The sequence below is a fragment of the Dermacentor silvarum genome, chromosome 11 (assembly GCF_013339745.2).
Source record: "Dermacentor silvarum isolate Dsil-2018 chromosome 11, BIME_Dsil_1.4, whole genome shotgun sequence".
Taxonomy (NCBI): Eukaryota; Metazoa; Arthropoda; class Arachnida; order Ixodida; family Ixodidae; genus Dermacentor; species Dermacentor silvarum.
The window spans coordinates 32862967-32890206 of NC_051164.1; the positions used below are offsets into that span (position 1 = coordinate 32862967).

Consider the following 27240-nt stretch of genomic DNA (forward strand, 5'->3'; position numbering starts at 1 on the left):
ACCGAAGGGCCTATGATGAAAATTAAATACGCCATCGACAAAGGTAAGATAGTGAATGTTGGCTTGTGCGCCCATATCAGTATAATTTCAGCAAATAAGTTGAAAGCAACCCGCTAGAGTTGAGGATTGGGCGAGTTGGTATTTCATCTTCAAACTTGCACTGCGCAACAAGGAGAGTAAGAAACAGCAGACGCTGCCAAAAGAAGGAACAGAGTGCTGACTTTCGAGCAGATTGCACGAAATATATGGCCGCATGAAAGTACCAGACAATATCGTCAAAACACGTCACACAACAACACATCGAGAGACGATCGCACCATCAGTAGTCACAGAACGCGGGTGTATCTTTCATGCACCGTTTGACTGATCAAGAAGAAATAAAGATTATTGAAACAGTCGGCGCTTTGCATTTAGTGGCCTCAGAAGGAAATTTTGCTAATGTGAAGATAGGTACAAAGAGGGGATGCTAACGCGCGTGCTGCCAGCCCTTGCTATAAAATCAGCTTCAATAATCTCTTGCGTCAGTTGCGATCGGTGCTGTTCCAGCTTTTCACACCGATCTAAATGCGGCGTACGTTCACAATCGCGGCAGTGAATACCTATATGTCCCTGAATTGCTCTGTGCACAATATAATAACGTTTATTTAGCCTTTCGTTGAGGCAACAAGCAGTTTGGCATATATAGGCGTAAAACGCGTCTTGCAGTGGCGCACCGACGGGGACGCGGGGGGGGGGGGGGGGGCTTTCGGGGGTTGTAACCCCCCCCCTCCTCCCCGAGGCCGACTTCACCCTCCCTTTTGTTTAACCCCTTTTCTTTGCCAGCGATGACAGCGCGTTTCTGCAGTCATCGAGCGAGATGAGTTCATGTTTGCCTGTGCCCGCGCGACACGGTGCTTGTTAATTTACTTAGTAAGCGAATGTTTGCACGTTTATATGGCCGAAAAAACTACTATCCTTAGGTATTATAGCTGTCTACTAATTAGCTATAGCAATCTATGTTTCGCCGTTCGGGCGAAACTGCGAGCACGGCTGAGCATTTTGCCAGAACTGTTATCTTGAAAGTTTACACCTAAAGCTCCACACAGCATCGCTTTTCTCAACTCAGTGGTTTCAAGTTTGTACTTACTGGGTGAGGACGGATGGACTTCACATCGCCTGGTCTCTGTGTGGTTAACTTGGCGGACTTTATATAGTTATATAAGAAGGCTGTTTCTCATTAAACTCATGGAGATCAATGTGCCACTTCAATTTCTGCATTCTACCGCACGTTTCTTGGCTGTTTACTGCGTGGACAACTACAATGAGCATGACGTACGTTCTCTATTGTAGATAGCACAGCGACGTCACACACGCTGCGATACTGGAACAAGAAAGAAAAGTGCGGCATTTTTACTCGCCCAGGTAAGAGGTAAATAAGACTGTTTGCCTTACTGTATTTTATTGTTATTCGCATCATTAGGCTACTTCACTTCATTTTTCGGGGGCTGTCTGTCACTCTGGCAGCCTGTCTGTACACCTTTGTTTCTAGCTGGCTTTGTTTACTGGGTAGTGTATGGTCTAGTGGTTAGATCATTGGCACTTTTGTGTGAGGGAAAGCGGTTCGAAAGCACTCGTCGGGCCAACTTACGTCCCGGGTATGTTACACTGCAAATCTGTCGCTCATTAGTTAACCCGATTCATGCACACTTGGATTACTGGGTATGTGCAACTATTTATCTAACGCTCTTCAATGCACATCGTTCAACCTAACCTCTATATCACTAGTTAAGTGAAGAAAGAGAGAGAGATAATTGTTAGAGAGGCAGAGAGGTGGGCTTGAGCTAGCATGCTCTGGCCTGGTGATCTGCTCAAGAGAAAAGGAAAGGGGATAAAAGAGTTTGACAAAAGATGATGATGAGGACTGGATGAAGGAATGCATATATACACTAACACAGTGGTTTCGTTGAAGTGTTGCACCTACTCCGGTGATCTTCAAGTATTCGAAGTAGGGAATGTGCCACACTGCAATGAACTTCACTGATTTCAACTTGACTAACTGGGTATGTGTAACTGAATATGTGGCCAAAAGTATGCGCCGTTCTTCAGTAAGCGGGTTTTACGCCAAATTGGGTCAGTGGGAATGTGTAACTGGGTACGCTGCGCTATTAAATGAGCGTTTTTCCCACCAACCTAGGTTTTGGATATGTGCCATCGGTTATGTGCTTCTATACAATAAACCTCATTTTGGCGCGAAAGCATGAAATGGCCCATTGAGCGAAAGGGGGACATCTGCATGCCGCGAAGGTGCCCCCGGTGTTGAGTGAGGGAATGCCACGTCACCCTCGCTCTCGAAAGCCGGTGTTATCCGTGAGTTCCTTGTCCCCGCCAGCTGTGCAACAGAATAAAGCAAAGCGCAAGCAAGGAAACAGAATAAATTCTAAATGAAATACGTTGGCGGCAATGAGGTTCGAACGTATGACCCCATGCTCAACAGCCGAGCGTCGCACCGAATGGGCTGAGCCAGAGCCTTCTAGACAGCAGGCCTGTGCACTCGGCTTTATGGCATAATGCTACTTGGATTAGGACAGAGACTTCCATTGCCAAGCCCGCGGTGACGCCAAAATCCCCACGGCTTACTCTGCAGTATCCCCATTAGATTCGAAGACATTCGGGTATGGCAGCATGACGTTACGGATCGAAGTGCACTGGCCTAGTGTTATCTAGGAAGCGTTGTCCAAGCGTCTCAAAGCACTTGCTTGCCCGCGAGCAGTTCATAACTGGAAGTACAGCACGGTGGCGTTCAATTGGACAATATTGCTTTCTCATTCACAACTCATAAGAAATGCTTAGGTGTACGGCGATTTTTTTTACAAGAAAGTGTTTTATGCAGGGGTCCAGGATCAACTTCATGTAACGGATGTGACGCGTATAAAATTATCGCTCTTCGTAAGGATGGCGTCGCCATCTAAGAGCGGTGAAGCGAAGTACTACATCATCACCCTAATCGCGCCGATAGAGAGTGGTTCGGTAGTCTCAGCGCATCGGAGGCTCCTGCGCAGCTACACCGCCTTGTGCATGCTGTGTAGGCATTCTGCTGAGGTGACGACGCAGTTTATGCACATTGTTTGTTTTTCATGTCCGATAAGCCTGTGATGCCGCATAGCCTACGTAATGTAGCTACAACATGCATCAGCAGAGCTTGCATGCACGCGCCTACTATAGATTCGCTTGGGATGGCACCAACCAAGAAAACGGCTGCGCTAAGCAGTGCAGAAGGGCAACGACTCCGACGGGCGAATCTCGCTTTGGTACAGCGAGACACAGACCAGCGCGAAGCAGAATGCCTTCGTGCGTTCGCGGCGACGCTGCGAACTCTAGCATTCGCATTCCTGAATCTGAGCGCGTCGCAACTCAACTGGCTGCCCAAGACACTACGGAGGCGGACCAAAATGCTCGTACTTTCCCCGATGCGACTTGCTAACAGGAAGCCGCGCACCAAGCGAACCTGCCACACGGTCGTGGACCCACAAATGATCCGCCTTTCGCTGCAGGGGACCGTGAGTTCACCACGAAATTTACTAACAACCCGTTCGGTATCGCTTGTAGGGTTTGCGAACGCGTGGGGGTTATAGCCGATTTGCGCAGTGCTCCGGCACATGCAACGCAGTGTCTCCGGGGCATGTTTCCCGGTCGCAAGTCGTTCGACAACCTTCGATTGTGTCGCAATGGTCGAGAGGATCGCTGTGCAGCGGTAGGGTGCCGCTGATGGCTACATGAAACTTAATTGTTGACGTAGAATAAACACGCAAGAGCTTCTGTGAAGACACGTTTCGCTTTCGTGTTCTACCGATTCCTATGAAAAAGGGATCAAGCTTTTTTACCAGCAGAGCTGTTTTAGCCGGCCGTAAGTCTGTGATGCGCAGTGAGTGAGTCAGTGAGTGAGTGAACTTTATTTGGTCCACGATAGACGCGAGTAAACTCGACGTCACCTGGCTAGGCCCACTCGGGGGCCATCAGGTCAAACCTGACGGCCCTCTCGCGGGCCCTCTGGACTTCCAGGATTTTGGGAGGTCTGATCTTGGGCCTTAATAAGCGTCATCATTTCCTCTTGCGTGAAAGGGGGACCGGCAGAACCATGATGCGCAGGAAAAAAATGTGGGCCCATCTTGGCGGTAGTGCAGAAAGGGTCCAAGCGCAATGGCACATACCCCTGTGAACTAGCGAAGCTGAGCCTGGCTAAGTCTAGCTAAGCATGGCTGGGACTACTTAAGGTGTGAGGCCCAGTCAAATTTGCATTTTTTTTTCAAAATCTCAATATTTTGTTTTCTGCTTTGTTAGATGAGGAATTTATTCTCCATCATTTTGCTGAAAAAAGTATCTTCCTACGCAGTTTCTTTCAAAAGATACATCAAAAAATGTAAACCCACCCGGCGTCTACGAAACCGAAACTGAAAGTGCTAGTTTTCTGTGGAATGGAAAAAATTCCCTGGTTTGCAGTTATTTGCTGGTTATTTAAGAATCGTATCACGTAAAAAGTGCAGCAATGCCATAATAGCATTTTGAACATTTTATTTATCAATTAAAATAATAAACACCTCACCAGGTGGACGTGCAATGTTTTGCACGTGTTCTTTACGTTATGGAGGCTGCACGCGCGCTAAAGGAGCAGCGGATCGTGTGATGGATGTGTTTACTCTCTGTCGCTTACTTTTTCTTACTGGCAGCCACATAACGTGGAAGTTTAAAGCGCAAAGACGCACAAAATTAAAGTTTGTTGGCAATCAGTACAAGGCGACGGACCTGGAGACGTACAGCAAATACCTGTAATACTGTAAAGCAGGCTAGAAAAAAAAGGAAGCCGAGGTGCAACACGAGCAAAATCAGAAAAGAGCAAGACGCAAGACAAAATTGGCTACAAATATAGCCGATTTTAGCTCTCCTGATCATCTTATGTAAGCGCTATGCTTTGAAATCTTTTTGTTGATTTTCTAAGAACTCATCTTTTTACGATTTCTTCAAAGGCAAACATTCATAACTTTTTCCCTAATAAAGATTTTTTTGATAAACTTGGCACAATTCTTTCTCACGTTATTGGGTGTGCAATGAACCTCAGAAAGTAAAATCGTGCCCCAAGTTTTGATATGGAGGCCTTTTACACCAAGGCGCACCCATTGGAAGCACACATGTTTTTTATTATTTCATCACTATGCTTTGATAATTGATTTGATCTCAGTAATTTTGGTTCATTGCACAGATCAGGGCCTCTCCTATATCACTGCCAAAAATTGTGTTTTTTATTGAGTTAAATTAGAGTTATGACTGTTGGCGTGAGACCCACATTTAATCAAATTTTTCAAGTAATAAAAATATTGCTAAAATAATGCAAACTTTAAAACGCTCACATGGGCCTAAAAAGTGTGCTTTATGAACTAGACCAATAATTTGTATTGTTTATTCTTTTTTAAACTTTTTCCCCAGCACTTGGCCTCATACCTTAAGCTTAGTCAGCCATCGCTAGCCAATCGATAGCCAATCAATAGCTAATGATAATTCATCGATCATCAATACATTCCGGAAAATGCTGGGGATGACTTCGTATAGTGCATAGCCTACCCCAAATACATGGCCAATACCTTTCGATAGCCAATCAATAGCGGATTGCTAATCGACAAACGGTCAATAAATTCCGGGAAATGCTGGAGATGACTTGGTAGTGCTTAGCCTAGCCCAAAAGCCATGACTAGCTTCTTGTCTGTGCCGGTGTCTCTTTAGTATTGCGCCCCTAGTGCAACCTACGCAAATTTTTTTTCCGCAAGTTTTACTACATGAGCATTCATATGGCAGTTCGAGCACTTTTTTTGAGGGGGGCGGGGGGGGGGGGGGTAATTTGCTATCTACGAATATTTTCAATGTGTTTCTATTCATGTACGCTTGTATCTAACCGTTTACCCGTCTATCTGGGTCACAGGGCAAGTAGTTCGTGGTCGAATGGGTAGCGCATCAGGCTGCTGTGCTGATGGCATAGGGTATGAAACCGAGCATTAGAAGAGCTTGAATCCCTGAGTTTGTGACAACGTGTGATTTATGCAGCTCAATGTACCACTTAAATTTCTGCATTCTACTCCACTTTTCGTGGCCGCTCCTCAACGAGGCTCTTTCATGCCGCCAAGGCTCACACTAGATGCGGGATTGGGTAGGTACCAATGTGCGAACAAAATCTTCGACGCCAACTTGTAGCACTGGGCATGTGCCACTCTATCTATGCTGGTCTTCCATGCACGCTTTGACGCGAACGTCGGCAAGAAGATATATGTCCCGGGGAATGTGTCGCTTTACAACGACCAAGAAATCTTAAATTTCTCCCATGCTGAGGGGAATCGAACCTACGTCTCAAGGATTCCTCAAGAAATATTTATGCTTTGTGTGGCAGTGCGTCGGATTAACCTCTTGGACGCCACGTAGAGTCACTGCGCATGCGACAGTAGGTACGTGCTGCTCTTCAATGACAGAAAATGAAATGACAGTTTCGCCCGAAAGTCGAAGTATCGATTGCAATGGCAAATTGGTACACGGCTAAACAAAGTAAGCGGAGTACTTTTTTAGTCCGTATAAACTTGTAACAATTAACTTACCAAATCAACAAGCATGGTGTCAGCAGGCACAAGCAAACATGAGCACATCTCACTCGATGACCCCTGAAACTCGCTGTCAAAACGCTGGAGTGGGGATGCGCGGCAGCCGCAGCGAACGACTTGACCTTCGTGCTGCCTCTCGCTTCAACGCGAAATTCGCGGCAAACACACAGCGCACACGGAGCTATCAGCACTCGGTGGACTGTGTCTCCATCACAGACAGTGTTGCCAGGTCCAACGAGGTGGCGTAGCCAAAAACTATAGAAGTTGTAGCCCAAAAGTAGCCAAACACAAAAAAGCGCCAAAAATTCGTAGCCAAATATAGCCATTTTTAATTTCAGTTCTATTTGCGCATACATTTGCACATTCGACTACGGCAATACTTATTTGCACAACCCGTCGTAACAAAATGTCCGTGCCACCGTTACGGTCGGCCCTCAACAGCGACATCATGCTTGCACAGAACACTTTTTGGTTGGGCCCGGAAGGTCTTACGCTCCAGTGAATCGCTGCAGAAGGCGAAATCAGTGCTTTTATTTTATGACATATAGTACTAAGTTACTACTTTTTAGTTATTTACCGTAATATGAACTACGAACTCTGCTATTTAGCAGTCGTGAACGCACGTTAATGTTAATGTTTAGCATCATCGATCTCTCACGTTATCTCTGCCTACAGCGTAGAACTTCAGCTGTCCAGCGACCTGCAACGTGCTCACGGCTTTTTTTTTTTTTTTTTGATGAGCCAGAACAAGTCTTTTGCTTGTTTTTACACTGGTGTGCCGTAAAACGGCACACCAGTGTAAAAAGCGCGCAGTAGTTTTCGGCGACGAGCACGTCCCGAACGTAACTCGATGGAAATGGTGAAAACCGCGAAGGCGCACAAAGAGTAAAGGTAAACAACAAATTGATAACAGTGGTTATGCTGTGAAAGCCGGCTACTGTCGAAAAACAAACCATGTTGATGTGGTAATAAAGTTTAAAAAAGGGGCCCCCAAAGAGCTTTGTGGGTGTTAGCATTGGGGCATGTAGGAGTGAAGAGTTTTAGAATAGGCGTTTTGCGTATGCGGGTAGCGTATTGCGCTTGCAGCGTCACTACGGCGTCAAAGAAAAGCTGTTATAAATATTTAGATAAGATATACCAATTTGATGATAAGAAAAGTAACTTATATTATCGTTATTTAGTGTTTATTTACAATTTAGAACTTATTCTATTAGCAGCAAGCAACTTGCTGCGCTTAGTGTTGAGTAACCAACTTTACATACCTTCACCCAGCCAAGTCAATCCGTGTTAGGCCTACGAGCCATGAAATGAACAATTGAATTCGGAATCAGCGGCATCTAATAAATCAATCTTCATTACACATGTTAGTTGAGAGAAAGCGATAACCACAATCACTTCTCCTAGCTTACGAACTTCACGCCTTAAAACGAATCGAGCCCAGTTTTGTGCTCCGTTAGAGCCGTCTCTTCGAAGGGCGCCGCCAACATTGTTGACAAAAGCTTTTGGAGTTCCCGCTCAATCAATTAAAGAGCGTGCCCGACGCAAAACCCAGGGCCCCAAAACGTTTGAGTACCCTATTCTAAAACTCTCTAATAATTGCTGGGGTTTTACCTGCCAAAACCACGATATGATTGGGAGGCATGACGCAGTGGGAGACTCCGGATTAATTTTGGCCACCTCGCATTCTTTAACGTACACTTAAATTTAAATACGCGGGTGTTCCTGCATTTCGCCTTGATCGAAATGTGGCCGCCGTGGCCGGGAGTCAAACCCGCGTCCTCGAGCCCGCAGCGCGACACCTCACAAGCTAAGCTAACACAGTGGGTGAAGTTCATGTGACGTGATGCACTGATGTCATCAGGACAAACATGTTTTGACATTAGCAGAATGAGCATCTGCATCCGTGACGCTACGGGCAAACCATCTAGAAGTAAAAGCACCAGAACCCACCTTTTGCTCGGGGTCTTGCTCCCATTCTTTTTTATATGTTCTCGCATACTTGGCCCACTTCCCCATGTTTGGATTCTCCTCTCTGAGGAGGATCCGATCTTACGTCCAACCTATCGAAATGAATCTCGAATGTAAGCACGAACAAAAATTCATCTACCAGAAGGAAAACGGCAGTAAAGCTTTGCGTGAGAAACGTGGAGTAGGTCGAAAGCTGTGCCCGGCGCGATACTGCACCCAGGAGACTTGGCCATGAACACACTGGAGCATGTCATCCACCCGTGCTTCCCTCCTTTCATGTCGGTGCCACGATTGCCCGACGGCCCCGACACTACGATATTACTCTCCCTTCCTGAGCATAGCCATGTTAGTACAGTGTACTGTGAAAAACCCACTATTCCCAGGTTCATCTCGATGCCCGGGGATCGGTTGCATAACGGTCAAGCAGGGTGTAGTTTAAGTGCATCAAAGATCAAAGCCTCCGGCTCAGACAACGGCGCCGAGAGGGAAGGGGGGGGGGGGGGGGAGGGGGTCATTTCGCGCACACACACACGCACAGCCACGCGGCCGGCTCAGCCAGCTAAAACATAGCCTTCGAGATTTGCTTCTACCCGATCAGAGCCACATCTGGAGCGTGGATTAGGGCGCCACTTATAGTCCAAACAAAGCCAAGTCGCAGATTTTCAGTAGCCCAAATATAGCCACATAACCAACTCGTCCAAGTCGACGCCAAAAATTTTTTTCCTCTAGCCCAATTTGGCTATATATAGCCAAACCTGGCAACACTGCAAGTTATGGCTCTCCTTAGGCAGGCGAACAATCGGTTGTGTAGGTTCCCGCTCTTCGTACTTCTTTAGCATATTTATATGAACGATTTTGTTCTTTCCAGAGACTTCAATAACGTAATCAACGTCATTTTTTCGTTTAATGAATTGGAATGGCCCTTTCTATTGCATTAGAAGATTTTTTTGCGTCAGTTGGCAACAAAATGAGCACTTTGTCGCCTGGACATAATTTCCTAGGGCGACTTTTCCTGTCATAGTTGGTTTTTGTTTGCCATGAGCTTTCGCCAGGTGTGCATGTGCGATTTTGCATGTCTCCTCCAGGCGATTGCGCAAATCAAAGACATAATTGTGTGTCGTTCGCGTTTCTACATCTAGTTCCCCGTTCGTCTATAATTCCCTTAATACAGTCAACGGTCCTCGGACTTGCCGGCCGTAAATGAGCTGAAAGGGAAAGAACCCGAGGCTTGCCTGTGGAACTTTTCTATATGCAAAAAGCAAAGGGGCAAGGTATCTGTCCCAAGATCGCGGTCTCTCTTGGCACATTCTCTTGAACATCATCTTCAGGGTGCCGTTAAATTTCTCGACGAGACCATTTGCCATCGCATGGTAGTGTCGTCGTGAGTAGCTTCACTGAGAGCGGACGACTAACCTCTTTCATCAATTGTGAGGTAAAGCTTTGCTCCTTGGTCAGTGACTATTTCTTTTTGCAAACCGACGTGAGAGAAACTCTCGATCAGTGCTTCTGCTACATGAACTGCGTCGATTGCAGGGAGTGCCACAACATCCGGATAACGAGTGGCAAAGTCGATTAGCGTGAGAACATATCGGTTCCCTTGGTCTGACTTTAGTGAAAAGGGCCCGATTAAATCAACAGCCACCCTTTCAAAAGGTGTGCGTATCAAGGGCATGTTACCCAGCGGGGCGACTCCTACTTTCCCTTTAGGGTTGTCCTTTGGCACTTGTCGCACGACTTCACGAAGTGTTTTTACGTCTCCGTGTACATCTGGCCAATAAAATTCTTGTAGGACACGATCGGTTGTTCTCCTGATACCTTGATGTCCTGCCATGATACTTGCATGTGACACTTCTAAGATGTCATGTCTAAGTGCTTTTAGGACGATCACTTACTTAAATGCTCTGCCAGTAGCCAGGCTGTAAAGGCGATACAGCAACCCTTTTTCTTCTATAAATTCGTAGCTGTGATCCTTCCCAGAGTCGAACGACTTGCCCGCTTTGGCAAAAATATGTTTCAGCGTCGGCTCTTTCCGCTGTTCTTCAATGAGTTGTCCTTTAGTCACGTCACGGAAGACAATTCTTTGAACGCACAAAGGACGAAATCTTGACTTTTTCTTCCTCCTCAGTTTTGGCTTTAGCCATGCTCGATACATGCTGAGGCTTCATAGGCGCCTTAGTCAGCTTCATTTTTGTCGACGCCGACTCCTCGTTGGGAACAACGGGGTGCTTCCAGTCAGAATCCGGATCGTATGGTCCTCAGACGCCTGTAAGATTTTCCAGAACAAGGTCGTAGAGGGGCTCGTCCATACAAGCCCCTGTTAACTTGCCTGTATAGTACGGCGTGTTCACTTGTATGACAGCTTCAGGCAGGTAGTTTGTCGAGCTGTCTAGAAGAACAATGTTGTTTGTTTTTCCCGTCATATACACCTCCGGAGCAAGTTCTCGTCTGCCAATTGCGGCATTACAACCGGTATCTCGTAGTACGCGAACATTTCTTCCTAGCAGTCGGCCTTCAACCAGTGGCATCCCGTCAATGATCACAAACCCAATCCTGCACCCAATAACATCACAAACTGGCGAGCCTGCCAGCATTCACTCGTAAAATCAGTGAGAGAGGGCAGTTTCGCTTGAGCGCAGACACGCATTAGTAAACGGCACCATGGATTTAGAGAAACTCGCCGCTATAGGACTCCAACTAGGATTGTCAGGCGCAGAGATGGATTGAGGCTGAACAGGCTGGCCAGTTTGTGATGTTATTGGATGCAGGATCACTCCAGAAAGAGCTAGAAGCAGCACGCAGAAGCACAAACACACACCAGACTTGTATTTAGACACACGCAATGTATTGAAACAGCACATACGCGACAGTTACCCAAAACACGTTCTAGAAGAGATGTAGCTAATATAGGTTAGTCAAATGTAATCGGCCTACAGTTCATGTAGAAGCAGGTGTAGCCATGTCGGAGACGTCGGGGAACCGGTGTCGGACAGCAGTGTCGGACAGCAATGTCGGAAAACAGGGTCGGAAAGCTTTGTTGGACAGCATGGTTGAACTACAGGGTCGGATCGCCTTGTGGAGCTCAGGCAGCCCTGCGCCACAGTCGATGTACCGGTGCCTCCGCGTGCCCTGTTACCCGATGGCGGGGGTTGCGCCCCGGAGAACACTGCTGCAGCCCACCGGGTCACGTTCACAGCTGGCGAGGTAGCCCTGTGGCTGCTAACCAGAGCGCTCGAACAGCCAGGCTTAGGACCGCCAGCCCTCCTGGACCAGTTGCCCAGCGGAAGAACTGGACGAGGTGGCCTCTCAGCTGGTGCTAGCTTTGATTGGGGTGCAGACGTAGTGACGTGGGCGGCGATAGCTCCTATGGGCCGGGTGCCCAGCGAGCAAGCTCCGCCATCGAACGCTGAACTTCGCGCACTCCTCACGCCATGGGCCACGCTCTCTCGAGTCACGCTTTTCGTGGGGCCACGGTCGACGCTCACCAATCGGTGTCGATGATGATGATGTCGACGTTAAAGTACATACCCACTCTTGGGTATTGGCCAAGAGTCGGTGTCCTCTTCGCCACTGCACGGCACACTGTCTGCATAAGTTCAAGTTTGCCACTCCCGCGTGCAATATATTATCACAGGCCTATCGGCCAGTCTATTCAATGCATGTAACGCTCATAAAACAGAAGGAAGAAGCGGAGATGGGAGAACAAGAGAAGAGGTAGAAGAGGCGGCCAGATTAATTATGTTTGAATAAACGGAATGTTACATTTTGGCGCAGTCGCAGTTTTGAACCATGTGGGTGTCATTCACATTCAATAATGCTGAAATTATGCACATTCAATTATGCTGAAATTGACTCAGCCAAAGAGAGGACTTCATAGCCGAAACAAGTAAAAGAACTGGTAAGCCCGGATTTTTCTTTCTCTTTGGAGGCACCGAAAGAAAGCGTCTACTTGGCGAAGGCTGCGGCAGGCCTACTGTACGCACAGATGAGCGTCAATGGTACCATGAATGAAGTATTAATTGACTCTGGAGCATCAGTTAGCATAGTTAATTCGCTAGTGATTCCACAAGATCAAATATTCAGTGTAAACGTTGTCAAAGTACACAGTTACGATGGAAGTTCTAGAGTGCTAGATGAGTGGGCATGCGTGTGTGTGGAGTTTAAAACGAGCAAAATAACTGTAGAAGCACTGCTTGTTGATGACGCCGCATTTAATTTTATACTGGCACGCCCTGACATGAAGAAATTAAAAATAAACATCTCATGGCGCGATGAAGTCGTTGTTGACATTCCGGTTGAGACAGCCCAGTTGAATGTGTGTGCAGACTCTGAAACACGTCGCAAATTGGTCAGAGAGAGTACGGATGTACCGACACAGTCCCGGAGCTGATATGCATTGGATTTTACCCTCCTGCAGCAAAAGTAAGTGAAGTTCCATTCAAACTTAGCGACACGACACCTGTCCAAGAAAGCCCTATGGGATGTCCTATGAAAAAAAGAAATGGCTAAAAGAAGAGTTACAAGGCTTGCTAGATGCTGAAATTATTCGACCATCAATATCTACCTTTGCATCTCCGATTACAATTGTGCCCAAAGATGATGGTACTTTCAGGATGTGCACTGATTACAGACTTGTAAACCGTCCGACTGATTTATTCCCATACCCCATGCCAAGGATCGACGATATTATTGACGAGACAGGCGGATGTACATTGTTTTCCCTCATCGACCTTTGCAAAGGAAATTGGCAGATTCCGCTGCAAGAAGACAACAAACCATTCACGGCATTGGTTACTCCTTTCAACATTTTAAATACAACCGACTGCCTTTCGGTTGGAAAAATTCTGGTGCATGGTTTCAGAAGATCATGAACAGCGCGTTCAGCCAATTTACCGGAATCTTCTGCAACGTGTATGTGGATGACATTCGAAGACTCATGACGACCACTGCTCGCATCTATCCCGGGTACTAGAAGCACTTAGCAAAGCTGGTCTAAAGGTTAACTTGAAGAAGAGTGAATTCTTTAAGAACACCGTTGTCTTCCTGGGGAGAATATTTGACGCACAAACAAAACGCACGAAAGAAGAGTCAATGAAGCGCATATCCCAGCTGACAAAACCGTACGATTTGCATTCTCTTCGAGTGTTCCTGGGACTCGCTGTACATTTTAGAGCTTTATAGAAGACTACGCCCTAAAGACCGAGTGCCTAACATTGCTGACACAAAAAGATACTCCATTTGTGTGGACTAATGAATGCGAAGAGAGGTATCAGCAACTTTTAAAAATTATATCATCGGACCCCGTACTGACAATACCGGATTTCTCGAAGCCGTTCGAGCTAAACACCGACGCTTCCCATTATGGTACTGGCGCTGTACTATACCAGCGGGACGAGAGTCAGCATCCGAAGAGGCAGCTCAAAGTGATCGGCTATTATTCATACACATTCACCAAGGCAGACGTTAACTACCCAACGACTGAAAAACAAGCATTGGCAGTCGTAATGGCCTTTCGTTATGTCAGGACGTACCTGGAAGGCAAACACTTCAGCCTATTCACCGACAACCAAGCACTGACATATATTCCTAATCTCTCGCATCCTAAAGGAAGATTGGCCAGGTGGGTGAGCGAAATACAACAGTTTGCCTTCGAATGTCGCTCACAGGTCAGGAGAAAAATTACGAGATGCAGACGCCTTGTCAAGACTGCTAATTAGGAACCAAGATGACGACAAGTATGTTACCCATATGTTGTGGGACGGAACGGAAGAGATGACTCTCAAAAATGGTAAGGCTACACGCGCCTACAACGAGTGTAGGAAAGATTTCAAGCCTGTATAGTGATTCTCCGGAATCTGGTGGCCATGACGGTTTTTGGACGACAGATTTTGCTGCAAGACAAGTAAGAAGATATTTCTATTTTTTTATGAAACAAGATATTTCGGAATATGTGAAGACGGGCCATCAATGCCAGCTCTGCAAAGCGACGTTCAGGCCCCGTGGAAGCGCAATGATTATCACAAAACACTCGGAAAAGTGGAGCTCAGAAAAAAGGAGGAGGGAGTACTAACTACGCAAGCTTTTCTACTGGCCATTGATGAGTGTACACGCATGGTGGCATGCAAGTCCCGGTGAAGAAGATTCCAGCAGCGTTATGTCGCTACTTAACCGAGACATGTTCAAACACGCCAAAGTAATCATCACTGACAATGGTCCAGCGTTTAGAAGTGATCGCTTGAAACGTTGGGCTGACGAGAGGAACGTATAGCTTCGCTTCGCTGCACCATACCATCCAGAAGCAAATGGACTCGCTGAGAGAGCGATACGAGATGTCAAGCACTTCATCGCGCTCTACCCGGGATTTCCAGGCGGTTGGAAGTGTGCCCTGGAAGCTGCTGTGAACCACCAGAATCACTCACACACGGCTGGCTTGGGGTGCGCACCGTACATCGCGTACCATGGCAAATCGGAATGGCCTCCCGCAGACCACCTGTTGGGAATCGCGAATCTTTTGGTGCTGCAAGAACGAAAGAAGTCTGAAGATCAACGTGCTATATACAAGACCGCCATGAAAAGAAATTACGATCATCGCAGTCCAATCTCCGGACATACAAATGGGAAATTACGTGCTTGTTTGGAGGGGTCTGCAACAATCAACGGCTCCTTTTTCAGGACCCTACAAGGTTGTGAAGACTGCCCATCAGCAAGGCATTTTAAAGATTCTGTGCAACAGTGGGCCGCTAGGTGTTATTGAAACATCATCTGTAAACAACGTGGTACCATATTGTCACGGGGATTCACAAGTACACGGGAGAGGCAATATACAGGCTGCTGCTACCCAAGAATGTCCGACAGCATCTCACGAGGCATGTCCCGCCTTCTTCCTCTTCGCCTAGAACAGCGGTCCTTTATTGGCAGGTTCATACGCAAGGCCTCGTAACATCACCCCCGGATGACTGAGCGCCGTCACGGCGCCTTCTAAAATGAGTCAGCACTGCTGGTGTAGTAGGGTTTTAGCCGCGACACATGGACAACATCAGCAGCAGACATTAAAGAAGAGGACGGGCGATGTTGGAACGGAGTGATGAGGTAGTCAACGTCGTTGAGCTTGCGGAGAACCTTGTAGGGTCCTGTGTAGCGAGGGAAGAGCTTCTCGCACAGGCCTTGGCGTCGAGACGGCGTCCAGAGTAGGACCAGAGATTCAGGAGGGTACTCTACTTCGTGGTGCCGGCTATCATAGCGCTCTTTTTGGGAGGCCTGCAACGCACATAGCCTAGTGTGAGCAACCTGGCGAGCCATTCTGGCTCGAGAGAGGACGAGAGAGGATGCGGTTGGTACGAATGGATCAGCAGGAAGGAGCGCCTCGAAGGGCAACGCCGGGTTCTGGCCGTACAGGAGAAAGAACGGCGAATAGCCGGCAGTGCCATATCGGGACGAGTTGTAGGCAAAAGTAACGTAGGGTAGGGCGGCGTCCCAATCGCGGTGATCAGTAGAGACGTACATGGACAGCATATCCGTGAGAGTTCGGTTGAGCCGCTCGGTAAGACCGTTAGTCTGTGGATGGTAGGCTGTCGTAAGGCGATGTTCAGTAGAGCGGCTACGCAGAATTTCGTCAATGACCTTTGCAAGGAAACAGCGACGCTAAGCCCTGTGTCGAAGAAGCTGACGCTGAGCCCTGTGTCGAAGAATGACGTGATTGAGCAAAAAGCCTGCAACGCGGGTAGCGCAACTACTGGGCATGGCACGCGTGATGGCATATCTGGTGGCGTAGTCAGTTGCGAAGGCAATCCATTTGTTTCGGATACAGGACGTAGGGAAAGGTCCGAGCAAGTCAAGGCTGATGCGGAAGAAGGGCTCCGGTGGAATGTTGACAGGTTGAAGCAGGCCAGCCTGAGGAAGAGCAGGACGTTTGCGGCGCTGACAGCGCTCGCAGACAGTAACGTATCGGCGCACCGAACGATACAAGCCAGGCCAAAAGAAGCGCTGTCGCAGGCGGTCGTAGGTGTGTGAAACGCCAGGGTGTCCGGCAGTTGGAGCATCATGCAGATGTTGAAGAATGGTGGTGTGCAATGTGTCGAGGAATACCTAGCAACAATTCTGGACCGTCAGGTTTCATGTTGCGATGGTAAAGGACGTCATCGCGTAGGACATACCGGCGTAGAGCAGGGTCGGAACGTGCAGAAGAGAGTCGCTAAATGGTGAGCTTTAGGGCTGCATTCCGACGATGTTCGGTGCCGATGTCGCGTAAATCAGAAATGGCAATCACACAGGAATCATGCTCATGGTCAGCAAGGCTAGCAGGGTCCACCGGATGGCGCGAACGACAATCGGCGTCGTGATGTAGCCTGCCCGATTTATAAGTTACCTCAAAGGGCTATTGCCGAGGATCTCGAGAGATTTTTCTCCGGCGATGGACCCCTGGCAGCCTAGCCCCGGGCACCAATAGCCATAACTGTTGAACATATAAAGTTTATTCCTATGCTATCCTATTCTAAAGCGACCAGTTGTATCCTTGAGTGAGGACCGCCAACAAAGAGCGTGGTGGTTGGTAAGAACCGAGAATGCGCGGCCGTACAAATACGAGCGAAATTATGCGAAAGTCCAAGCCTATGCAAGGCACTCGCGCTCTGTGATCGAATAGTTCCGTTCCGATGTGAAGGGCAGGCGGCTGGCGTATGCAATAACACGTGTGTGGCCATGCTGGTGCTGAGCGAAAATGGCACCGATTCCATACCCACTAGCATCTGTGCGATCCTCAGCAGATGCGGGTGGGTCAAAGTGAGCCAAGATAGGCGGTGAAGTAAGCAAGTTGGTCAGCGCCGAGAATGCGGTTGCTTGGTCGCGGCCCCACAAGAAGGGCACGTCCATATTGAGAAGGTCGGTGAGGGGTCGGGATATGATGGTGAAATTTCGTATAAAGCGGCGGAAGAACGAGGATAATCCAACAAAACTCCGAACAGCTTTAGTAGACGAGGGCACAGGGAAGTTCTTGACAGCGCTAATCTTGGCAGGGTCAGGTTGAACACCTGTAGCACTTACAAGATGATCAGGCACAGTGATTTGTTTTCTGCCAAAATTACACTTTTTGGACTTTAGCTGGAGTCCTGCTCGACTAAAAACAACTAGAAGGGTTGCCAAACGAGCAAGGTGACTTTCAAACGTTGGGGAAAACACGACGTCGTCTAATTACCAGAGGCAGATAGGCCATTTGTAGCCAAGAAGGAGAGAGTCCATCATGCGGTCGAACGTTGCGGGGGTGTTGCACAGTCCAGAGGGCATAACTTTAAACTTATAGAGGCCGTCCGTTGTGATAAAGGCCGTTTTTTCTCGATTCAAGTCATCAACAGAAATCTGCCAGCAACCCGAGCGCAGGTCTATGGATGAGAAGTATTTCGCACCGTGAAGACAGTCCAGGGCGTCATCGATCCGTGGCAGCGGATATACGTTGTTGCGCGTTATTTTGTTTAAGGCACGATAGCCGACGCAAAATCTCCAGCTGCCATCTTTCTTTTTGACCAAGACGACAGGTGACGCCCACGGACTTGAGGAAGCCTCTATGACGATTTTGGAGAGCATCTTGTCGACTTCTCGTTGTATGACCTGGTGTTCGGAATGGGACACACGAACGGTTCGCCGTCTGATAGGAATAGCATCTCCGGTATGTATTCGATGACTTACGAGAGACGTTTGACCGAGAGGGCGGTCACCGAAGTTCAAGATATCCCTATAGGCCATTAAGAGGTGGTGGAGTTCCGTGGCTTGGCAAGTCAGAAGATCAGGGGCAATTATCGTGGCAATTTCGTCGGGCAGTAGACTTGCCGGATCGCTTGCGAGAAAAGGCGAACAAGTGTCTGCGTCTAGTGCCGCGACGTCGCAATTATCAAGCGCAGACACGTTAGCCACTAAGATGCCTTGTGGGAGAGCTTGGGTCGAGTTGCTGAAGTTGAGAAGCGGGAGCTGGACGTGGTTGTGGACAACAGTCACGAGGGTGTGCGGCACAGCAATATTTCTGGTCAACAGTACTTCAACTAGTGGAGACACTATGTAGTCGCCGTCTGGAACTGGTGCTGCCGTCGTCAAGTCAACACACGTGGCGGCTTGCGGGGCCCACCGAACATAATCGACAGAGCATAAGCTGGTGTGACGGTAAATCTGGAACATCCGCCAGTTGAGGAAGCTCAAGTTGAAGGACGCCGGTTGCACAGTCAATGAGAGCGGCATAGGCCGACAAGAAATCAAGTCCCAGAATGACGTCGTTGGGGCATTGCTCGAGAACAGTAAACAAAACAGATATATGACCGGCGATGGTGATGCCAGCTGTGCACATTCTGATGACTGCGGGACTTCCTCCATCAGCGATGCGAATAATACCCGTAGCGGCGGGAGTAAGTTCTTTCTTGAGGCGGCGACGAAGGTGATTACTCATTAGGGATATTTGTGCCCCAGTATCGACGAGTGCGGGAACAGTTAAGCCGTCAACGTCGATCAAGTTTCGTAGCTTCGGCAATACGAGGAGAGGATTTGAGGTGGAAGTCGAAGATGCAGCTTCACCTATAAGAGCTGCATCCCTTAGTTTCCACGTTGAAGGTTGAGCGGCTATGACGGACGTCGTCGTAGAGGCGAACGACACGACGGCCGACGCGCTGGCGGCGAACAGGACTGGTGACCTCAGGGCGACGGGAAATGGCTGCACGGCGTAGGGGTGGCATCGACGTTATACTGCTCAAAAGGCTGGAAGCGGCGGTAGCTATCAGTGTTGTATGGTTGGTATGGCTGAGCCGGCTGGAAACAGTGGTAGCTCTCGGTGCGGATAGCAGTGTCATCCCGGGTTAACGGCGACACTCAACGGTTGTTTCAATGGCGCGTGACAGTGACCGATACGGCGGCAGTGGAAGCAAATCGGCCGATAATCTGCCGTCCGCCATTCAGCGGGATTACTGAGAGCGCGGATAAAATCGTTGTATCTGGGGCGGTGATCTCGCGCGAGGTGGCGACGTAGGGCGAAAGTCAGTTGTCCGAGACTGAGAAACGGTGCAGACGGTGAAACCCAAGTTGCCGAGTTCCTCCCGCACAATAGACTGGACCAGGGAAACGGCCGGTACGTGAAAATCGCCGTGGCCGTTGTTGGGGAGAGCAGGAGCAATTGCTTTGATTTCCCGCCGGACGATTCGTGTAATTTCCGATGGCGCCGATGACTGCAGACGAGAGACCTATCCGTCTTCGCATGATGGCGTCGGGGCGGTGTTCGGTAGCCGAGCAAATGACCTCACAATACGCCGACTTTTGCCTGCTCAAAATGCCGGCATTCTTCAATAATTGCGTCGACGGTCGCACAATTTCGGCACAGTAATAGGTTGAACGCATCGTCTGCGATTCTCTTTAGTACGTGACCAGCCTTGTCCGACTCCGTCATGTTCATGTCCACTTTACGGCAAAGAGCCAAGACGTCCTGGATGTGGGACATGTATGGGTCAGTGGATGTCTGAGCGCGGATGGATAGCTCTTGCGTTGCGGCCGCCTTTCAACCCATGGGCTTCCCAAACAAGGCACTCGATTTTTTTTGAGAATATCCCAACTTCCCATCTCTGCCTCAGGGTTATCGAACCACACCTTTGCCGTTTTTTTAGGTAAAGCAGCACTTTAACCAGCATCATCATCGGGTCCCAATGATTGACCTCACTGATGCGTTCATAATTGGCAATAGAATCTTTGACGTCAACTTCATCCGTACCGCAGAACGTTCCCGGGTCTTTAGGATGCGTAACGACGATCGTTGACGTTGTGATCGGCGCTGGTGCAGGCGTCGCACTAGCCGCCGCAGGCGGCGTGGTCGTGGTCTCGTCTGTCATCACGATGATCCCGACTCGACGACCACTGTGGAGCTCCGTTGTACAGCGCTTCTTCTGGTACCCCGCACTTCCACCAAATTGTCACGGGGAGTCACAAGTACACGGCAAAGGCAATATTTACAGGCTGTTGCTACCAGAGAATGGCTGACGGCATCTCACGAGGCATGTCCCGCCTTCTTCCTCTTCGCGTAGCACAGCGGTCCTTTAATGGCAGGCTCATGCACAATGCCTCGTAACAATATCAACCCAGGAGGGTTGACGACAGAGGGGAGGCCCATGTAACGCTCGTGAGAGAGAAGGAAGAAGCGGAGGTGGGAGAACAAGAGAAGAGAAGAGGTAGAAGAGGCGGGCAGGTTAATCATGTTTTATTAAACGGAATGTTGCAATGCCCACCAGATAATCTTGCGTTGCTCAACGAAGCAAGAACAGTGGCTCAGGAGATGATCAATGGTCTCCTCACAGTTGCACTTGGTGCGCCTGGGTGAGTCCACCATTCCGATACGATAGTTGTAGGAGTTCGGGAAGGCTACTCCTAGTCACAGGCGACACAGCAGTGTTGGGTCACGTTATGAAAGATTTGTTGGTAACTGCCGTTTCAGTGATGGGTCGAGGCTGTATAATCGACGGTTAGAGTTGTAAAGTTAACATAATTGATGTTTTATAAACGGCTCTCAAACTGACCACTCATATGTGAGTAGGCCTCTTGCAAAACACTTCTAAACAATGTAACAAATTCATGTAAGATAGTATTTGATATAGTAAATTCGTTCGCTTTGCAAGCTCTAACAGATACAGTTGACAGAATCATGATATCCGTTCTTACTGCAGAGATATAAATTTGTTAACTTCATGCTTCTATATTTATCAAACTTAGCAAATCTTGAAAATTCTTTTTAGAAATTCAGGTATCAAAAGTCGCTTTCAATAGTCACTAAAATTTTTTTTTCTCTCAAATCCAGCAAGCGTTATTGAAATCGACCCAGTGATTATCTCAGAAATGAGTCTTTGTGTTTCGCATGTATTTGGACAGACTGCATCAGAGTTGGGCCCTAGCTAAAGCTTCCTCTTAAGAGCCACTTGCCAAGAGTTCGCAGCCACATCAGTACAAAGGAATCGGCGACAGCTGCACCTGCGAGACACTTTACTAAATGTGGAGACACACATGAAGCAGATTTCAAGATAAAACATTGCTAGCTCTTTCGTAATCGACAGGTAAATGTAAACATGAAATTGATACTATGTGGCGACTTTTGCTGCCTGCGGTGCCGCAGCCTTCAACCGCGTTTCTTCTTGCAACAGTCCAACGCGATCAGCGTCTGTCACCACTTTTTCTTCTTGTCGCATCGAAGTGGTCGGCTGCAAATACGCGGCCTGAGGCGCCGTGGATCTACCTTTTAAACGTCGCTATTGGAAATCGGCAATTAAGACTTCAGCGTACTAGAAGTTACAGCTTCAGTGATATTGTGAAGAAACGTTAAAACGAACTCGGAATCAGTATTTTTTTCTAACTAATTTGGAGAGTAACTAGCGTATGTACTGCGGTCCTGTGCAAAGGCTGAGGGCCAGGGACCGCATTTTTTAAAGTTTTGACTGGTTGCCCGGATGATCTCGTTTTGTTCTCGTAACTTGCCGGTATGTTCTCGTTTTGAGTGCCCGGATAACGGCTCTGCCTTTTGGTTGAAAGTCACTTGAAGGTCGCCGACAACGGGAGCTGAGATCACTTCATGCTTATAAGATAAAAAAAACTTCGAACAGAACACGAAAATTACCACAAGAAACTCATGTGCATCGGGAAAAGTAATGTAACGTTCATATTTCTTGCCACTGAAATAGAAATAATTTATTTACATCAAGAAAAAAATGTCGCAGTTTCGCTCGGACAGCGAATAATCAATTGCAATAGCAAATTAGTAGAGAGCAATACGGAGTAGGCATAGTTTTATCGGCTGCATAAACTTGGACACATTCGCTTAATAACTGAATTAGCAAGCGTGGTGTCAGCGCGCACAAGCAAACATGAAACATGAACCACTGTCAAAACGCTGGCGTGAGCAAGCGCGACAGCCGCAGGCAGCGAGAGAAGGTTCGTGCGGCCTGTCGCTTCAACAGAAACTGCGCGGCAAAAGCACAGCGCATACGAAAGTCAGAGCCATGTGGAGATCGCTTTCAATATAAGGTGCGCGCGACAGCTCGCACTGGCGCTAAGTACAAGGACGCAGTTGATGGTACAGTAAAAGCCGCTCCCCCCCTCCCTCCCGCGCTGCCTTCCCGCTTTCCTCCTTTTAGGGGGAGATTGAGTCGCCAGTTCCTTTTGCGCCCGATTTCAAGATACGCATTTGGTGCCGCCGCACAGCGTCGCCCCCCTCCCTCCCTCCCATATCCCCACGGCCTTTCGCGGGATGGAAGGAGTCGCGTTTGCTCCCCGCCGTGAGTTCGCTCTCCGTGACCGCGCGCGTCCCCCACGCGTTTTCACTCGCACATGCGATACGGCGACGATTTTATGGCCATTGGACTTTATACGGAACCTCACGGTGATGGCGACGACGACGGCAGAAATACACTTGCGGTGTCCATATAATTGCTATCACAATATAACGCATTCCAAGATCTCTTTATGTATATGTTGGATTGGCTATTCCAGTATTATTTTGTTCATTTAAAGGTAGGCAGTGTAATTGACAATATTTGCTTTGAGTAATTTGTTCTAAGCAGTTACCACTTTCAAATTAGTTTTTGTCGAGTGACACACAAGCTCACGTTCTGTTGAAGCCCAACAAGGTCACCAGAAATCTTTCGTTGATTTCTCTTTTCATGGCCATAATAAGCTTGTACTACTACTAAAAACTGACAAGCCATGGCCTGTTAGCAACTCTACCCCAACCTTAATAGCACAGCTGCGCTACCCTGGATGTGCTGCAGCCGGTAGACGTAATGGAGGCTACCCTCGAGTTGGTGTAAGGTCATGGGATAGGCCTTATAGGCAGTAACGTGTGAGCTCCCCGGCACGCCAAGGATCATCGGCATAGCTTTCGGGTGCTGCAACTCCCGATGATCCAGGTGAGACTGTGGTAGGGCCACCAGGGCAAGCGTGTGAAGGAACTTCGTCGTAGCCGCAGTGGCGTACAGGTGCAGACCCCAGTGCGACGTATTTCTAACATTGAGTGCCTGGGCGCGAGCCTCTTCGCAACTGGCGCCCGCGAGAGCGATGGTCTGTCTCGCGGCCCAATTAGGTCATGCACCGTTTACAAGGAATGTTGTTTCCACGAAGCACCATCGCAACTGCTTCACAGCGTATGCTCGTGCATGGGTGGGCGAGGAGAGCGTTCGTCTTCGTAGACGAGACGCACAGGCCCACCATCTCAAAATCAGGCACGACCTCGTCTTGGGCTCACTGCAGGCAGGACCGAACAGCTTTAGGACTCCAAGTGGGACTGTCCGTCAATAGAGCTACATCATCGGTGTTCACTAATGGCGAATTCCATTGGGAGAGCAGGAGCACTCAAAAGCTTAAAAGCTGAAAGTGCTCGTTCCAGAGGCGACGTGTTTCAGTGGTCGAACAGGAGTGGGAGAGCCGTCATCCAGTGGTAGAACAAGAGCAAATTAGCTGCGCCGAGAGCAGCCGGGAGCAGTCCGGACTGCTCTCGCCTGAAAAGCGGAGTACGGAGGAAGTCACGTGACGTAAGCCGTCATATCCTCCTCATTTCTTTTTATTTTGCTTCAGCCGGCGCGGGCGGCGGCAATGGCGGCAGCCAAGCGTAGTTGGTGTTTTGGCACCGCTGTTTTTGACGTCGGTGATACGAGCGAGCTTCGCAGCGACTTAGCGACAGATCCTGGCATTTCTAGTCCGCCTTGCTTCTCGTTGGATGCGCGGGGGACAGCGGCAGCAAAGCGTCTTTGCCTTGCTGAAGTGCTTGAGACGCTCGACGGTGACAGCAGCGAAAGCTGCTGGAGCTCAACTTCAGATTCAAGTTGCAGTTTCAAATAATCTTCGCAGGCCGAAACATTGTGGGATGCGTCGGCGCTGCGCAAAAGTATGTAGTACGTGGCCGCAAATGGTGACAGCGTTACTCCCGACAGATTACAAGACGATCACGCGTGTTTTGCCGCTCTCCTGCAGATAATAGTGGGACGTCGATTGCTTTAGTCACATGGTACATTTCTCCTCACACGTCCCCCTCCCACCTGCTCTCCGAATGCACGCCGTATTCCAGTGGCGGGTCGAGTGTCCCTGCTCTCACTGCGCTGTCATCCGACTCAGCACTGCGCGGCGCCCTGCTCCTGTTCTCCCAATGGAATTCGCCATAAGATGGCCCCAAATGTGTACGCGGTGTCGGTGGTCTGGCGGAACAACAGACATGACAGCGCCAAGTTGAAAGGGGTTCAGGATGAATCCCTGCGGGACTTTGGGACAGACGGTGTGATAGCAACCGCGAGCATTCCGACCCTTACGCAAAGGGAGACCATGCGAGGAATACCACGATGAAGCGCTGAAGACAGCCCGTAACCCAAGGATGTGTCGAGAGCGCAAATGACCGGGTGAGGTGGGTCATCAAATGTGTTTTAGGCCTTGGCATCCTCAAGCAATGAGACGACGTATGTAATGGTGCCTGCAGTGCTCCGGTGAACCATAGCTCTGTAGTGCTGTTCCGGAAGAAATTTAGAGGTTTTCGTCACGTGATCATCCACGCGCAATGGGACCTGTTGTGGAAGTACATAGCAGTCTGAGCGGCCCTACTCACACGTGGGCATTGTGCCGTAAGTTGAAGGTAATCTGTGACGGGTGCACAGCTGGGGGAGCCGACATGGCTCGTCGCTTCACGTTCACTGTGTTCGCACGCGCCCAATGTGCGAGGTCAATAAATCTTAAGTGTCGGCCAGCTGGTGAAGCAAGAAGCCGCCCGAAGCGTTCGCTCTCCATGGCCGGTGGTCTTTATCAAACTAGCGTTGGCAGCGAGTGCTCGCTTTCAAGGAGTGAAATCTGTTTATTTTTCTCAGTGCGAGCGTTTATAGCAGTAAATTGCAGTAATCGAATGTTCACCGCGTTTAAACGGCCGATAAAACTACGACCATATTTTGCTATCACTATTAATGATTCGTCTTTTGAGCAAAACTGCGGGTTTTTTTATTTGACATGTAATGTTCAATTTCTTAGTCTTCCTATGTTTTCATTGTTATTCAATGTACGAGTAACGTGCGCCTTAGAGTTCATTTGCTTGTTGAAATCGTAATTGATTTCTAATATGCCCAGTATGCATCAACATTTTTTGCACCTTTTGTTGTGGTGGTTTATAGGAATGAACGCTTCGCGAACGTCTGGTATCTTATCTTAGAAGCGATTCTCTTTACAGAACATGTCTTTGACTATAGAAGGGGGCAGAACGTCCATCAATCTGCTGGAGTTTTTTGACATATCTGTTACGGAATAATGAACGAACAATGAATTTTTAGACTGAATAAATGTTGTCGAATAATTAACTTGATTCATTCATTTATATAGACCATTCCAGTGATACTGTTTCGTTACTACATGGCTAGTATGAAAATGTGATCACCCGTGCAGTGACACCAGTCATTATAGCAAGAGATTAGGCGTCCGTAAAGGAAAATGTTGTAAAGCAGTTGGTGAAACGTTGATAAACACAGGGAAATTTCACTTCGCGGTCGCACTCCGACAACAAGAGTCATCACCTGAAAAATACACATAACCTGCACTGACGTGCACCGTTCGTCAGGACTTGGGTTACCGATTCATGACGAGTTCACCTCTGTCTAGTAGGTCACTGTCCCGCTACATGTGCGGTAACTGTTAATTCTTTCTCAGATCAGGCAGCGATGTGAAAACTGCACAGCTGAACATGCAGAGCTGCAACTGACACTAATACCATAGTTTTACAAATTATTTTCTTTGCGGACGTAAAAAACTACATAGCACACACAATTGCAGGCAAGCCTGAGAATTACAGATAGCTTAGTTTATCAGTTTAATTAGCATTCTTCGAAAATCAACATAATAAAACAAAATAGCCGTGATTTGTTTTTGTTCTTGCAGACAGCACATGCGAGCAGCGCGTCTGGAAACCGAAGATTCAGAGCACGCTTGAGTGTGATAAAGTGTACAAAACGCTTTGTCCTGGTTGGAGCGCCCAGGTCTACAAATACAGCTGCGTAAATCCAAACGTTATTTGCGTTGGTATCCAGAATTGCTGAAAGTAACAAGTGCAACCAAATAAACGTGCTTACTGTTATGCTCCCAAGTACTCACAATATGCATAAGTCGTTAACACTCGCCGGTACAATCACATGCGCAATCCCATTTCTCCACCCACATCGATCACTGCTTGCCTTCAAATGCATTATAAATCAGTGTACCCACCACACAGTCATCTGTGTTGCTTAAAGTTAAAGTAGCACTATTATGTACTTTCTAAGGCCTCATTGGTGACGTGAGAAAAATGTCACAGGCCTATGCGGCAGACGCAACAGTCACAGCGTAAGCTGATGGAGCGGCTCAAGAGTATAGCTCCAATTTCGACACCACGCACAACGGGGTCTTCGCCGCGACAGTCACTTTGCTTCGATTTGACTGAGAACAATGAAGTGTCCGCCCGGCGTCGGCGGTGAGGTGTGGCTTGTAATGCTCTCTGCACAACTACCAGCTGAGCCCGATGATGCCTGGTTGCAGCCGCGCACGTAACTCTAGGATTCGCTTCTTCTGCAGCGGCTCGTACGTTGCGGGGAAATGCCGTAACGTGTACCGAATAGGTATCCAGAATACGTGGCGCACATCTCACAACCCTTGACCCGTGCCATGG

The 27240-nt window shown here is 48.4% G+C and overlaps 1 long non-coding RNA gene across 1 annotated transcript; it reads left to right on the forward strand.

Annotated features, from left to right (window-relative positions):
* LOC125941443 (uncharacterized) lies at nucleotides 1–27240 on the forward strand. The gene is made up of 3 exons (XR_007464296.1): nucleotides 1–43; nucleotides 1330–1401; nucleotides 26478–27240. It is a non-coding gene; the product is annotated as an uncharacterized LOC125941443 (long non-coding RNA).